Source organism: Macaca nemestrina, chromosome 2, assembly GCF_043159975.1.
Source record: "Macaca nemestrina isolate mMacNem1 chromosome 2, mMacNem.hap1, whole genome shotgun sequence".
NCBI lineage: Eukaryota > Metazoa > Chordata > Mammalia > Primates > Cercopithecidae > Macaca > Macaca nemestrina.
This window is the reverse complement of record NC_092126.1, coordinates 63,976,633-63,993,465: the sequence shown is the minus strand read 5'-3', so window position 1 is coordinate 63,993,465 and position 16,833 is coordinate 63,976,633. Positions and strand designations below refer to the sequence as shown.

General features: G+C 44.0%; 1 protein-coding gene across 10 annotated transcripts in view; it reads right to left on the bottom strand.

The window, feature by feature from the left end:
* LOC105488520 (NMD3 ribosome export adaptor) overlaps positions 1–16,833 on the bottom strand; it is a 181,563-nt gene that overhangs the window by 35,856 nt on the left and 128,874 nt on the right. For 3 of the 10 annotated variants that reach the window (XM_011752689.3, XM_011752695.3, XM_011752696.3), the window contains exon 1: positions 561–683. The exons of 4 other annotated variants lie outside the window; for them this stretch is intronic. The gene's annotated coding sequence lies outside the window, so the exon portion shown is untranslated. Of the gene's footprint in view, positions 1–242; positions 342–560; positions 685–16,833 lie in introns of those variants that run through there. 3 more of the 10 variants (XM_024794966.2, XM_011752697.3, XM_011752694.3) reach the window with 3 other exon arrangements.

Here is a 16,833-nt window from a genome sequence, read left to right as displayed (position 1 = left end):
AATAAAATGAGAATGTTGGGATTTAAATCACTTTGTCTGGTCTCCTCTTTTTACGTCTTCCTCTTGTCTCTCCGAATAATTAACATATTCACGGAACTTCGAAAAAGCAGGAAAGAAGGAAAGCCAACTCCACTGGGTAAGTTCGGAAAAAAGAACTTTAAGATGAAGACCACGGGATTTACTGAGTTTCCCAGCTGCAAGACCCTCGGTCCACCCAGCTCTGCCGCTGACCTCCATCTCACCTGGCCTCCAAACCCTGGAAGACCTAGGGCGAGGTCAGACCGCTCGGGACTGCGGACGCCCGGGCCCTCCCGCTCTCCACCAGCCCACGGACCGCACCGGCACGCCGCGCCTCAGACCTACGCCGCAGGAGTACCCGGATGAAGTCCCCGCGCCCGCGGGTCACCCACGCCGACCCCCAACCCCGGGGAGCGACCGCATACGGGTTCTGGGCACGCGGCGCTCACGCGGACTGAGCACGACCCGAGCCCAGGGAGCCCGCCTCGCCCGCTACTCAGGGGCCCGTGCCGACAGCACGGGTCTCGGACCCCGGAACCTACTTCGCCTCTCCGGACCAGCACAGGATTTGCTGAAAACCCGCAACAAAACAGAACCCGGCAGTCCTCTCAGCTGCCAACCCGTGTGTCTCCGCCACAGAGAAGATCTCGCGAGAGAAATGCTCGAAATCCCGCGGCCTGAGTGACGTGTGGAAAGGGGCGGGTGGGGGCGGGGAAAGGGGCGGCACCCACGGGCGGAAGGGTGAGGGGAGCTGCCGGGAGGCTGGGAAAGCGCGCGGAGAGCAGTCCGGGGGGCTCCTTCGCCTTCAGCGACTGCTTTTCAGTTATCGTCTCGATTTTCCCAGGCCGGAGTTCACTCCAAACCAACCTCGCCCGTATATTAGTCTCTTTTCAGCTATCCCGACTGTGAGCTTGCTTCTCGATTAAACGATTATGTTATATAAAAGTTATCTGTAAACAGTACCTCAGGCAGAGAAACTCCATCCAGGCCGGCGCCTTTGTCTGGTTCACCATCCTATACAGGCCTGATGTCTGCCACACCCTAACTGCTGAAATGATTATTTGTTGAAAGAATGAAATGTAAAGCATAATTATCTGTGAAGAAGTCTATGCGATTTTTAGATAAATTATTAATTATATGATTCCGGATAGTACACTTAATATCTTTGTATGACTGATTTATCCCTCAAACTTGGAGCAGCACAGACCATGTCTAATCGGTCTCATGACAGCCTTTCAAATATTTGAAGAGTACAACCATTTTTTTTTTCTAAATCCCCTCATCCCAAATGTCAAGGAATAAGCAAGGGCGTTTTGTAGAGGGTGATCAGAGGAAGCCTCTCATCATTTCTTGCCCAGAATACTTAAGTAGCCTCTCATCTGCTCTCCCTACTTGTAGACTCCAATCCATCCTTCTGAAATGCAGTTCTGATTCTGTCACACTCCCCTGCTTTTAATCCTTCAGTGGCCTCTGCTTACCTTCAGCATTATTTCCAGTTTCTTTGCGTGGAAAGAAGACCTTTCAGGATCTGATCTCCACATATCCTGTCTTCCTCCCAACCACACGTACTCCCAAACCATTCAAACCAACTGGCAGGTCTCACAGGAAATAGTCTTCCTTTGCTTCTACCCAGGACTCGGTAAAGATTAAGCCTGAATTAGTTTCCTAGTGCTGCTCTAACAAGTTATCAGTGATTTAGTTGGCTTAAAAAAACACAAATTTGTTCTCTTCCAGTTTTGGAAGCTACAGGTCTAAAAAGATGGTGAGGGCTGACTCTGGAGGCTCTAGGAGAAAATGTCAGGCCTCTGAGCCCAAGCTAAGCCATCATATCCCCTGTGACCCGCACGTATACATCCAGATGGCCTGAAGTAACTGAAGAATCACAAAAGAAGTGAAAATGGCCTGTTCCTGCCTTAACTGATGACATTACCTTGTGAAATTCCTTTCCTGGCTCATCCTGGCTCAAAGGCTCCCCCACTGAGCACCTTGTTACCCCTGCCCCTGCCCGCCAGAGAACAACCCCCTTTGACTAATTTTCCTTTACCTACCCAAATCCTATAAAACAGCCCCACCCCATCTCCTTTCACTGACACTCTTTTTGGACTCAGGTCGCCTTTGCGTTGCTCACACAAAGCCTGTTTGGTGTTCTCTTCACACAGACGAGAGTAAAATTTGGTGCCGTGACTCGGATGGGGGGACCTCCCTTGGGAGATCAATCTCCTGTCCTCCTGCTCTTTGCTCCATGGGAAAGATCCTACACTCAGACTGACCAGCCCAAGGAACATCTCACCAATTTCAAATCAGGTTAAGCGGTCTTTTCACTCTCTTCTCCAGCTTCTCTTGCTACCCTTCAATCTCCCTCTCTTGCTACCCTTCAATCTCCCCGTCCTTCCAATTCCAGTTCTTTTTCCTCTCTAGTAGAGACAAAGGAGATGCATTTTATCCGTGGACCCAAAACTCCGGTGCCGGTCACGGATTCGGGAAGACAGCCTTCCCTTGGTGTCTCACCACCGCGCGGATGCCTGCCTTGGTCATTCACCCACATTCCCTTGGTGGCAAGTCAATTGCGGGGACGCCTGCTTTGGCTGCTCACTGACAATGCAGCCCAGGGCTGCTCACCCACACCCTTCTCCGTGTCTCTACCTTTCTCTTTAAACTTACCTCCTTCACTAATGGAGAACCTTCGGCTCTCCATTCCCCCTTCTCCCTTAGCCTGTGTTCTTAAAAAGCCTAAAACCTCTTCAACTCACACCTAACCTAAAACCTAAATGCCTTATTTTCTTCTGCAACACTGCTTGGTCCTAATACAAACTTGATAATGACGCTAAATGGCCAGAAAATGGCACTTTCAATTTCTCCATCCTACAAGACCTAGAAAATGTTTGTTGAAAAATGGGCAAATGGTCTGAGGTGCCTTACATCCAGGCATTTTTCACACTTCGTTCCCTCCCTAGTCTCTGTTCCCAATGCGATTCCTCCCAAATCCTCCTCCTCTCCCTCCCGCCTGTCCCCTCAGTCCCAACCCCAAGCGTCGCTGAGTCTTTTCAATCTTCCTTTTCTACAGACCCGTGTGACCTTTCCCCTCTTCCCCAGGCTGCTCCTCGCCAGGCCGAGTCAGGTCTCAATTCTTCCTCAGCCTCCAGTCCTCCACCCTATAATCCTTCTGTCACCTCCCCTCCTCACATCCGGTCCGGCTTACAGTTTAGGCTTACAGTTTAGTTCCGTGACTAGCTCTCCCGCACCTGCCCAACAATTTCCTCTTAGAGAGGTGGCTGGAGCCCAAGGCATAGTCAGGGTACATGTGCCTTTTTCTCTATCAGCCCTGTCTCAGATCAGTCAGCGTTTAGGCTCTTTCTCATCAGACCCCACTAAATATATACAGGAATTCCAATATCTAACTCTGTCTTACAATTTAACCTGGAGTGACTTAAATGTCATCCTGACTTCTACCCTCTCCCCAGATGAACGACAAAGAGTTTTTTCTCTAGCCCAATCTCACGCTGACAACCGCCAGCTCCACGAGCCACACCTCCAGGAAGGCATTAGAGCAGTTCCCCGAGCCGATCCCCCATGGAACTATCAGGCAGATTCCCCAGGTATAGCTAGGCGAGATTACATGATTTCCTGCCTAGTTGAAGGGCTTAAAAAGGCAGTTTACAAAGCTGTTAATTATGACAAGCTTAAAGAAACTACCCAAGGTAAAGATGAAAACCCAGCCCAGTTCATGGCCGCTTAGCAGCAACCCTTAGACGCTTTACCACCCCAGACTCAGAGGGGCCAGAAGGCCGCCTTATTCTTAATATGCATTTTATCACCCAATCTGCTCCTGACGTTAGGAAAAAACTCCAAAAGTTAGATTCCGGCCCTCAAACCCCACAACAGGACTTAATTAACCTTGCCTTCAAGGTGTACAATAACAGAGAAGCAGCAGCCAAATGACAATGCATCTCTGAGTTACAGCTACTTGCTTCTGCCGTAAGACAACCCACAACCACGTCTCCAGCATACAAAAACTTCAGAACCTCCAAGCCACAGCTCCCAGGGGCTCCTTCAAAACCTCATCATGGACCTTGCTTCAAATGCCAAAAGCCTGGCCACTGGGCCTTGGAATGCCCGCAGCCCAGGATTCCTCCTAAGTTGTGCCCTGTCTGTATGGGCCCCCACTGGAGGTCAGACTGTCCGACTCACATCGCCGCTGCTCCTAAAGTCCCTGGAGCCCAAATTCAGCATTCCTTGGCTGACTCCTTCCCAGATCTCCTCAGCTTGGCGGCTGAAGACTGACGCTGCCCGCTCGCCTCAGAAGCCCCCTGGACCATCATGGACACCGAGCTTCAGGTCATTCTTACAGTGGAGGGTAAATCCATCCCCTGTTTAATTGATATGGGGGCTACCCACTCCACATTACCTTCTTTTCAAGGGCCTGTTTCCCTCGCCCCCATAACTGTTGTGGGTATTGACAGCCAAGCTTCAAAACCTCTTAAAACTCCCCAACTCTGGTGCCAACTTGGACAACATTATTTTATGCACTCTTTTTTAGTTTTCCCCACCTGCCCAGCTCCCTTATTAGGCAGAGACATTTTAACCAAATTATGTGCTTCCCTGACTATTCCCGGACTATAGCCATATCTCATTGCCGCCCTTCTTCCCAACCCAAAGCCTCCTTTGTATCTTCCTCTTGTATAGCCCCACCTTAACCCACAAGTATGGGACATCTCTACTCCCTCCCTGGCAACTAATCACATGCCCATTACCATCCCATTGAAACCTAATCACCCTTACCCCGCTCAACACCAGTATCCCATCCCACAGCACGCTTTAAAAGGATTAAAGCTTGTTATCACTCGCCTGTTATAGCATGGGCTTCTAAGACCTATAAACTCTCCTTACAATTCCCCCATTTTACCTGTCCAAAAACTGGACAAGTCTTACAGGTTCAGGATCTCCGCCTTATCAAATTGTTTTGCCTATCCACCCTGTAGTGCCAAACCCATATACTCTCCTGTCCTCAATACCTTCCTCCACAACTCACTATTCCGTTCTTGATCTTAAAGATGCTTTTTTCACTATTCCCCTGCGCCCCTCATCCCAGCCTCCCTTTGCTTTTACCTGGACTGACCCTGACACCCATCATCCCAGCAACTTACCCGGGCTGTGCTGCTGCAAGGCTTCAGGGACAGCCCTCTTTACTTCAGCCAAGCTCTTTTTCATGATTTACTCTCTTTCCACCCCTCCACTTCTCACCTTATTTAATATATGGATGACCTTCTACTTTGTAGCCCCTCCTTTGAATCTTCCCAACGAGACACCCTCCTGCTCCTTCAACATTTATTCTCCAAAGGATATCAGGTATCCCCTTCCAAAGCTCAAATTTCTTCTCCATTGTTACCTACCTCAGCATAATTCTTTATAAAAAACACGTGGTCACCCTGCCGATCGTGTCCGACTGATATCTCAAACCCCAACACCTTCTACAAAACAACAACTCCTTTCCTTCCTAGGCATGGTTGGATACTTTTGCCTTTGGATACCTGGTTTTGCCATCCTAACAAAACCATTATATAAACTCACAAAAGGAAACCTAGCTGACCCCATATATCCTAAATCTTTTCCCCATTTCTCTTTCCATTCCTTGAAGACAGATTTAGAGACTGCTCCCACACTAGTTCTCCCTGACTCATCCCAAACCTTTTCATTACACATAGCTGAAGTGCAGGGCTGTGCAGTTGGAATTCTTACACAAGGACTGGGACTGTGTCCTGTAGCCTTTTTGTCCAAACAACTTGACCTTACTGTTTTAGCGTAGCCCTCATGTCTGTGTGTGGTGGCTGCCACAGCTTTAATACTTTTAGAGGCCCTCAAAATCACAAACTACGCTCAAACCACTCTGTACAGTTCTCATACCTTCCAAAATCTATTTTCTTCCCCACATCTGATGCATATAGTTTCTGCCCCACCCCTCCACTACCTCTCAGCAAACCGAACTCATTGCCTTAACTCGAGCCCTTGCTTTTGCAAAAGGACTACGTGTCAATATTTATACTGACTCTAAATATGCCTTCCATATCCTGCACCACCATGCTATTATATGGGCAGAAAGAAATGTCCTTACTATGCAAGGGTCCTCCATCATTAATGCCTGTTTAATGAAAACTCTTCTCAAAGCTTCTTTACTTCCAAAGGAAGCTGGAGTCATTCACTGCAAGCAGCCATCAAAAGGCATCAGATCCCATCACTCAGGATAATGCTTATGCTGATAAGGTAGCAAAAAAAAAAAAAAAAAAAAAAAAAAGCAGCTAGTGTTCCAACTTCTGTCCCTTACAGCTGGTTTTTCTCTTTCACATTGGTCACTCCCACCTACTCCCCAGCTATCAATCTCTTCCCACACAAGGCAAATGGTTCTTAGACAAAGGAAAATACCTCCTTCCAGCCTCACAGGCCCATTCTATTCTGTCATCATTTCATAACCTCCTTCATGTAGGTTACAAGCCGCTGGCCCATCTCTTAACACCTCTCATTTCCTTTCCATTGTGGAAATCTATCCTCAAGGAAATCACTTCCGTGTTCTATCTGCTATTCTACTACCCCTCAGGGATTGTTCAGGCCCCCTCCCTTTCCTACACATCAAGCTCGGGGATTTGCCCCTGTCCAGGACTGGCAAATTGACTTTACTCACATGCCCTGAGTCAAAAAACTAAAATACCTCTTGGTCTGGGTAGACACTTTCACTGGATGGGTAGAAGCCTTTCCCACAGGGTCTGAGAAGGCCACTGCGGTCATTTCTTCCCTTCTGTCAGACATAATTCCTCAGTTTGGCCTTTCCACCTCTATATACTCCAATAACAGACAGACCTTTATTAGTCAAATCACCCGAGCAGTTTTTCAGGCTCTTGGTATTCAGTGAAACCTTTATATCCCTTACCATCCTCAATCTTCAAGAAAGGTAGAACGGACTAATGGCCTTTTAGAAACACACCTTACCAAGCTCACCAGGCTCAGCCACCAACTTAAAAAGGACTGGACAATATTTTTACCACTTGCCCTTCTCAGAATTCGGGTCTGTCCTCAGAATGCTACAGGGTACAGCCCACTTGAGCTCCTGTATAGATGCTTCTTTTTATTAGGCCCCAGTCTCATTCCAGACACCAGACCAACTTGGACTGCACCCCAAAAAACTTGTCATCCCTACTATCTTCTGTCTAGTCATACTCTTATTCACCGTTTCTCAACTACTCATAAACGCCCTCCTCTTGTTTACACTGCCGGTTTACACTGTTTCTCCAAGCCATCATAGCTGATATCTCCTGGTGCTATCCCCAAACTGCCACTCTTAACTCCCTCTTAAAGTAAATAAATAATCTTTGCTGGCAGGGCTATGCAGAACCCCCTTGAGCACTCTCTAATTGGATGTCCTGGGTCCTCCCAATTCTTAGTCATTTAATACCTGTTTTTCTCCTTCTCTTAATTTGGACCTTGTGTCTTCCATTTAGTTTCCCAATTCATACAAAACCGCATCCAGGTCATCAACAATCATTCTATATGACAAATGCTCCTTTTAACAACCCCACAATATCGCCCCTTTCCACGAAATCTTCCTTCAGCTTAATCTCTCCCACTCTAGGTTCCCACGTTGCCCCTATTCCCGCTTGAAGCAGCCCTAAGAAACATCGCCCATTATCTTTCCACACCACCCCCCAAAATTTTTGCCACCCCAACACTTCGACACTATTTTGTTTTATTTTTCTTATTAATATAAGAAGACAGGAATGTCAGGCCTATGAGCCCAAGCTAAGCCATCATATCCCCTGTGACCTGCACATATACATCCAGATGACCTGAAGTAACTGAAGAATCACAAAACAAATGAAAATGGCCTGTTCCTGCCTTAACTGATGACATTACCTTGTGAAATTCCTTTCCTGGCTCATCCTGGCTCAAAGGCTCCCCAACTGAGCACCTTGTGACCCCCGCCCCTGCCCGCCAGAGAATAACCCCCTTTGACTGTAATTTTCCTTTACCTACCCAAATCCTATAAAATGGCCCCACCCCATCTTCCTTTGCTGACTCTCTTTTCGAACTCAGCCCGCCTGTACCCAGGTGCAGCCTTGTTGCTCACACAAAGCCTGTTTGGTGGTCCCTTCACACGGACGTGAGTGAAAGAAAATCCATTCCATGGCCCTTTCCAACTTCTGCATGCTGCCCACATTCCTTGGCTTGTGGTCCCACATCATTTTGCAGTCAGGTCTCCTTTTCTCACCCCCTTGCCTCCCTCTTGCAAGGACACTTGTGATTTCATTGGGCCCAACCAGATAATCCAGAATAATCTCCCCATCTTAAGAAATTTAATCACATCTATAAAGTTTATTTGCCATGTTAGGTAATGTATTCACAGATTTCAGGGAATAGGATATCTTTGCAGAGCCATTATCCTGTCCAGCATATATCCTCTCTTCTGACTCCCTCTGTCCCTAAGGGCCAGAGGAGTTACATGCTCCTTCTCTATATATGGTTCTGTGATAAAACCTTTATAGAAGGTATATGCCTCTATAATAGTGCTTTGAATTGGATCATAAATTTTCTACTCTGCATGCCCTGCAGTTTCAAAACCCTGTAGAGCAATTCGGGTCTTGTTCTTGGTATTCCTTGCACCTAGCACAGTAGCTGACACAAAACAGACCCTCAATATATGTTGGCAAATTAATTATCCATTTAATACCCATGACAACTCTGAAGAGACAGTGTTTTTCTCCCCATTGTTTCTGTTCACATTGCCTATGCCCTCAACCAAACACCACTAGGAACACAGCTGTAGTTAAGCAGCTTGTGTCTATTTATTATCTTTTGAAGTGATCTCAGACACACACCATGGAGACCATTTGGATATCTCAGTAAGAGGGTGTTTAGAACAAACCTATCATAGGATTGGGGCCTTAGGGGGGTGTTTTTGGGGAGGCCCTAAGAAAATAGGGGTTTTTCTATGAATTGGATGCTATCAGAAAGCAGGAGCAATTCTGTGATTGGATGTCTCAGTAAATCTTATTTACACAAAGGGAAGCAGTAGAATAAAGCTGCAATTAGCAAAGAAGTAGCAGTCACTCATTTTGGTGAAGAAAGAAAATGTTTGGTATTTTGTGGGTGGTAGTGAACTTGTTTTGGTCTGTGCTTAAACAAAATTATGAAGTGACCTTACTTTGCCTCATTTTATCATGGTTTCAGAGTAATCTTGTCTGAGTTTAGTATTCTGTGAAATTATTTATATCTAATAGGAAAATATCATGGCATAGCTGTGAGTACCAGACCAGCTTCTAAATGTCAAAGGCTGTTCATTTTTTAACACATTCCTTCAACAATTATTTGATTTGGCAATGCCAGGCTTGTTAAGCACTTGATATGATAATAAACAGCACAGACATCGTCCCTGCCCTCATGGACCTTACATATTACAGATGAGGCTGGATTAGATTAGCCAATTTGTTGAAAGTCCTATAGCAAATAATTGATAGAACTGGGACGTGAAATACAATTTGTTTCTGAACCCAGACCCTCACCATAGCAGCCTACCTCCCCTTCTGAGGCTGAGGCCATCTATTCCTATCCACAGCCTTTTGATAAATGAAATACTCCTGCAGTAGACGGCACCTATATTTTTCTCTTCATCTCCCAGCCCTCTCTGCTAAGATTTCCAGATGTCAGAATTAAGTTCTTAATTTCAGCTACCTCTGTCATGAGCCTGAATGAGCTTGCTAAGAATGGACCGAGTGGGATAATATTGGCAAACAATACCAGAGAGAAACTCACTTTGCACTTTTTATTTAATCCCCAAATCTCACCTGAAAATAATAGGCGAGATTATTTTCAACTCCCATAGTCCTTATACTGAGGATATCTATCTGTATTCAAATCTAAGCCTTAGTATATGTTTACAAACTTCATTTCTATGTGTTTGACCATGGTATTAAAATGGAATTCCTGGCTGAACATGATGGCTCATCCCTGTAATCCCAACACTTTGGATGGCCAAGGTGGTATGATCACCTGAGGCCCGGCTAGCCTGGACAACATAGTGAGACCTCCACATCTAAAAAATAAGAAATAAATACAAAACAATCAAATTAGCCGGGCATGGTGGTATGCACCTGTAGTCATAGCTACTCAGGACACTGAGGCAGAAGGATCACTTGAGCCTAGGAGGTCAAGGCTACAGTGAGCCAAGATTGCACTACTGCACTCCAGCCTGAGTGACAAAGAGACACCTAGTCTCAAAAAAAAAAAAAAAAAAAAAAAAAAAAATATTCTGCTAATCAATGAAATAATGAAATTCTACACAGAACTTTCAAATGCATAGTGTGATATTTTTCACGCTGTCAAATGTAATAGCACATTTGGGGGTGTCAAAATAATATTGGAGATTAGTGCAAGGGAGATGTATTAGGGTATCATCTTAGAATCAACACCTGTGGAAGAGAAGAGAGGAAGCACCATTGGGCAGAGGGGAGCTATGCTGCCATGCAGTCTAGTGGAAGCCTCAGCTAGCCCTGTGGGAAGTTCTGAAGTTGAAATGACCATTCTGAGTTTTCCCGGGGGGGACTTTGCTCATCGATGAGTCATTGGATGTGACTGTCCCAGGAAAAGGACACAGCCAAGGCAGTCCCAGAAGTAGATGAAACTGAGGGCTTTCTGCCAGCAGCACTCCCTGCTATTGTGGAATAAGTACTTCATTCCTTGAGGGGGATCTGGGCAGTATCTCACAGCCACAGCACACGCCATGTAGAAAGCAGTGTGCCTAGGAGAGTCGGTAGAAGACACGGACTCTAAAGTCCTTGTTTCAAGTCTGAGATTTGTGACTGATAGGCTCTGTGACCCTAAGGATTTGCTTTACCACTCTGGGCCTTTCTAAAGGCTCCTTTCCTCCTTTCTGAAATTATGTAATAATCCCTACCTCAGAAAATTGTTATGAGAATTAACTGAGATAAGGTACATAGAAGTGTTTAGTAAACTGCAAAATACTATAATGAATGTAGGCCCTGTTATTCTCTGGTGAAGATCCTTAGTAGGAATTGAGTGAGGCAATAAGAAATGGTTTGTATCTGACACAGCCAATGTATCAAATTTGAAACATTACACCTGCGATTCTGCTTCACCCTTAATTTACAATATAAAGAAATCATTTAGTAAATGAAATAAAAATTTAGTGTTCACTTTGTAAAATTTGTTAGGGGTGGTGAATATCTGAGTTACTGGTGGCAAATAGATACGAGTCTGCAGCAACCTCAATTCTTGCCTCCTCGGCAGAAAGAATTCGACTGAGGGGCATAAGGCAGAAAAAGAGACTGAAGCAAGTTTCAGAGCAGGAGTAGAAGTTTATTTGAAAGCTTTAGAGCAGGAAAGAAAGGAAGGTACACTTGGAAGAGACCCAAGCAAGTATTGTGGAGGTCCAATGTGGTGTTTGGCCTTTTGACTTGGGGTTTTATATGTTGGCATATTTTGGGTGTCTTGCGTTCCTTTTTTCATGATTCTTCCCTTAGAGTGGGCAGCCCACATGCATGGTGCTGTCCTTGCACTTGAGAGATGAGCAGGCGCAGTGTGTTTAAGAAGTTGTATGCGGCCGGGCGCGGTGGCTCAAGCCTGTAATCCCAGCACTTTGGGAGGCCGAGACGGGTGGATCACGAGGTCAGGAGATCGAGACCATCCTGGATAACACGGTGAAACCCCGTCTCTACTAAGAAATACAAAAAACTAGCCAGGCGAGGTGGCGGGCGCCTGTAGTCCCAGCTACTCGGGAGGCTGAGGCCGGAGAATGGCGTGAACCCGGGAGGCGGAGCTTGCAGTGAGCTGAGATCCGGCCACTGCACTCCAGCCTGGGTGACAGAGCGAGACTCCGTCTCAAAAAAAAAAAAAAAAAAAAAAAAAAAAAAAGAAGTTGTATGCATGGCCACCTGATGCTTTTTTCCCTTTTCTGGCGGAATGCCCCCGGAAGGTTATATAACCAGTTAAAGTCTGCCATTTTACCTTTCAATGCACTTACTCAAGCCCACTCACCCAATTCGTGAGATTCTATTGGAAGTTGCTGATTACCAATTTCAAATGTTTTTATCCATCAGGAAATTGCCTCTCCCTGGTGCCTGCAACCAATTATTATTTTTAGAGAGGTGATGTGACAACTGCCAGACAGCCTGATGGTTGCCTGACATTCCTGGTGGGTAAGGGAAGCCATCTCCTGTCCAGCTCATGCCTAATTACCACTGTAACAGATTCATTCAGCTATACATTACAATCTGTGCCTATTTCTGCCTGTGTATTTCCTTCAACAAAAAGTTTAAAAAGTACAAATAATATCTTAACATAGAATCCCGTAAATACAATAGAAAAGATGAAATAAAATTACAATAATACTTGTGCAATTTCTCCATTATTACAAATTCCAAAATATGAAACTGAATTTATAATATTTTATTATAATTTTTAAAAGATGTAATCACTGAACAACCTCTAACCTTTACATGTTAGTGATGGGGGAGAATAATACTGTATATAGGTTGACTATCTCTAATCCATAATCCAAAAATCCAAAATCCAATATGCTTCAAAATCTGAAAGTTTTTGAGCACCAGCATGAACTCGAAGGAAATGGCCATTGAAGCATTTCAGACTGGGGGTTTTCAGATTTAGGATTCTCAATGAGTAAGTTTTAAACCAAAAAATATCTGAGACAAGTCTCAATTTAGAAAGTTTATTTTGCCAAGGTTAAGGATGCACCTATGACCCAGCCTCAGGAGGTCCTGATGACATGTCCCCAAGGTGGCTGGGGAACAGTTTGCTTTTATACATTTTAGAAAAACATAATACATCAATTAACAAATGTAAGATTTGCATTGGTTCAATTTGGTAAGGCGGGACAACTTGAAGAGAGGTCGTGGGGAGCAGGGTGGTGGCAGTGGCTGGGTGTTCCAGGTCATAGGTAGATTTAAACATATTCTGATTAGCAATTGGTTGAAAAAGTTTTTGTCAATAGAATGGAATATCTGGATTACAATAAGCGGTTGTGGAGACCTAGGTTTTACCAGGGAGATGATGTGTCCCAGTAGCGGGCTTTAGAGAGAATAGATTGTACATGTTTCTTATGAAAGTTAAGGTCTGTGTTGACGTTCATGCTGGAGGGTTGTAATGAGGCACTTGCTGGTGCAAGTCTCATAGTCCAAAGGTTGAGTCTGATGTCCAAGGGCAGGAGGAGAGGAAGTAAAGCATCTAACACCAAACAGCGGGAGAGAGAGAGCACAAGCAGACTCAGCAAGCGAGCTACTCATCCCGCTTGTTCTGTCTTTGTTCCAGCCACTGGCAGCAGATTACATGGTTCCCACCCACTCTGAAGGTGGGTCTTCCCCTCTCCCAGGCCACTGACTCAAATGTCAGTCTCCTCTGGCAACACCCTCACAGACACACCCAAAAGCAATACTTCACCAGCCATCTAGGCATCCTTTGATTCAATCAAGTTCATACCTAATATTAACCATCATAGATGTCAATTCTCCTAAATTTGATGTCATTTTAATGCAATTCCTATCAAAATTCTAGCAATTTTTTTTAATGTAGAGAAGATTATTCTAAAATTTACATGGGAAAGTAAAGGAACTACAACAGCTAAAACATTTTTTTAAAAAAGAAGAAAGTAAGGGCCAGGTGCAATAGCTCATGCCTATAATCCCAGCACTTTGGGAGGCTGAGGTGGGTAGATCACAAGATCAGGAGATCCAGACCATCCTGGCTAACACAGTGAAATCCCGTCTCTACTAAAAATACAAAAAATTAGCCGGGCGTGGTGGCGGGCACCTGTAGTCCCAGCTACTTGGGAGACCGAGGCAGGAGAATGGTGTGAACCCAGGACACGGAGCTTGCAGTGAACTGAGATCCAGCCCCTGCACTCTAGCCTGGGGGACAGAGCAAGACTCCGTCTCGAAAAAAAAAAAGTGAGAAAAATTAGTCAACTTAGTTTTAAAGACTTACTACGGGACTATAGTAATCAAGATTGTGCGGAATTGGTGAAAGGATAGACACACATCAGTGGAAGAGAACAGGGAACCCAGAAAGAGACCCTCCAAAAACATGTCCAACTGATTTTGACAAAAGTGCCAAGCAAGTCAGTAAAGAGAGCCTTTTCAGCTATAGCCAGTGGACATACATAGGCAAAATAATAAACTTCAACCTAAGTCTCACATCTTACATAAAAATTAACTCAAAATGGACCATGAATTTAAAGCAAAATGTAAAACTAGAAAAAAAATAGAACAGTTTTACCATCTAGGACTAGGCAAAGAGTTCTTAGCCTTGACTTCAGAAACAAGATCCACAAAAGAAAAACTGACAAGTTGGAGTTCATCAAAATTAAAAACTTTTGCTCTGTTAAAGGCCCTGTTACAAAGATAAAAAGACAAGCCAAAGAGTAGCAGAAATATGTGCAAACTGTATTCAACAAAGAACTAGTATTTATTAATAGAATATATATAAAGAACTCTCAAAATTTAACAGTAGAAAATCAAGCAGCCCAATTAGAAAATTAGCAAAAGATATGATGACGTTCCATTGAAGAATGTATACAGAAGTCAAGCAAAATTGAAGATGTTCAACAATATTAGTCATGAGAGGTATATAAATTAAAAACACAATAAAATATCACTGCCTGTTTATTGGAATGGCTAAAATAAAAAATACTGATATCACCAAATGGCAAGAACGCAGAGAACTGGATCACTCATTCATTGCTGGCAAAGATGTAAAATGGTAGAGTCACTCTAGAAAAAAGTTTAGCAGTTTCTTATAAAATTAAACATGCAACTACCTTATGACCTAGCAATTGCTCCCCTAGGTATTTATCCCAGGGAAATAAAAACTTGCACATAAAAAACTGTACATGAAGAGGGTAGCAGCTTTATTCATTATAGTCAAAAGCTGGAAACAACTTGGAAACAACTCAGATATCCTTCAGTGGATGAATGGTTAAACAAACTGCAGTACATCCCTACCATGAATTCTTTTGTTTGTTTGTTTGTTTGTTTAGTCAAGTCCTCACTTTGTCACCCATACTGGAGTGCAGGGATGCAATCTCAGCTCACTACAACCTCACCTCCTTGACTCAAGTGACTCTCCCTCCTAGGCCTCCCAAGTAGCTGAAACTGCAGGCATGCATCACCATGCCCAGCTAATTTTTGTATTTTTTTGTAGATATGGGTTTTGCCATGTTGTCCAGGCTGGTCTCAAGCTCTTGAACTCAAGAGATCCACCCTCCTCGGCCTCCCAAAGTGTTGGGATTACAGGGGTGAGCCACCCTGCCTGGCCTATATAAAGTTATTGAATAGACAAATTCATAGAAAAGGGGGATGGATTAGTGGTTGCCAGAAATTAAGAAGGGACAGGGGGTGTGAGAGCTATATCTATCAATGGGTAATATGAGGAATCTTTATGGTGATGGAAATGTTCTGTATTTTAGCTCTGTCCACGTCAATATCTCAGTACTTACGTTGTACTATAGTTTGTAAGATGTTATTATCGGAGGAAAAGGATCGCTCCATATTATTTTCTACAATTGCATTTGAATCTAAAATTATCTCAAAATTTTTAAAAGTTTAATTTTTTTAATGAGTTGAAAATTCCTGATTAAGGAAAACAATTCGCTGGTTTTATCTTTTGTACTCAGTATTTTACAAGGCCTCAGCAATTTTGTCTCCAGTGTGGGTTGGCTGATTAACCCTATCCACATCCCCTTTCTCCCACTGTGGGAAGCCATGAGACACAATTTTGGTCAGAGGAAAATTTCAAGAGAAAGTCTTGCAATTCCTGAGCAACCTTCCAGGAAAGCTTTAACTCTCTTAATAAAAAGGCTCAGATTCATGGGTATGCCATCTGCCCACACTCTCTGTTCCTTTGCCCTTCTGTCTCTTTTCAGTATGGGGTACAAACGTGATACCCAGACGTATATCAGCCATCAAATGAGCATAAGGCAACAAAAGTATAAGCGCAAATGCCATCATTCTAACAATGGTGAGACAGAGACCCAGAAAGTGCCTAGCTAGAAAGAGCAAGAAAGAGCCTTGATAGTGTCATTATGCAGAAGCACCAACTCTGGATTGTTTACCTTTAGGTTTTCTCTAGTTAAGAGAAAAAAAAAAAAAAAAGACTTTAAGCCACTGATGACCAGGTTTCTATTATGTTGGCAAACACATTTCTAACAGATGTTGTCTGTTTCAGAAACCAAATTGCTGATACTGCCTTTTACTTTCTCCTTTCTCACCAGTATTTTGTTTCTTATTCTCCTCAGCTTGGCCCGAATTTGTATTATAATCAGACTCTTGCCAGTCACTCTCCTAATTGAATTGAGTTTTTGTTGTAGTTCAGACAGCTCAGAATTTTTTTTAATGGTTTTCCTAAACCATTCCAGCCCAAGGCAGTGGCTCCCCTCTTCAACCTAAGAGCGCTTACTGTCCACACCTTCCAATTGCCAATTCATCATCCACTGCCCCCTGATGCTTCTCACACAGCTGTCATAGAATAATCAATGTTTAGAGCTGCAAGGGGCTTTAGAGATCATCTTCTCCAGCCACCTCAGTGCATGTGAATTGTGACTTAACTCTTGGATTTTTTGTTACCTCTTCATAGGTTTATAGTGTATCTTCCCAACTAGAGCTCAAAAAGTGAAAAAAGAGATAAGAAATAAGTTTTGTTGAGTTACTTACTACATGCCAGACACCTTACACACATGAGTAAATTTTCACAACAATCTTAGAAGTGGGTATTAGTCCCCACTTGACAGGTGAAATAACTAAAGCT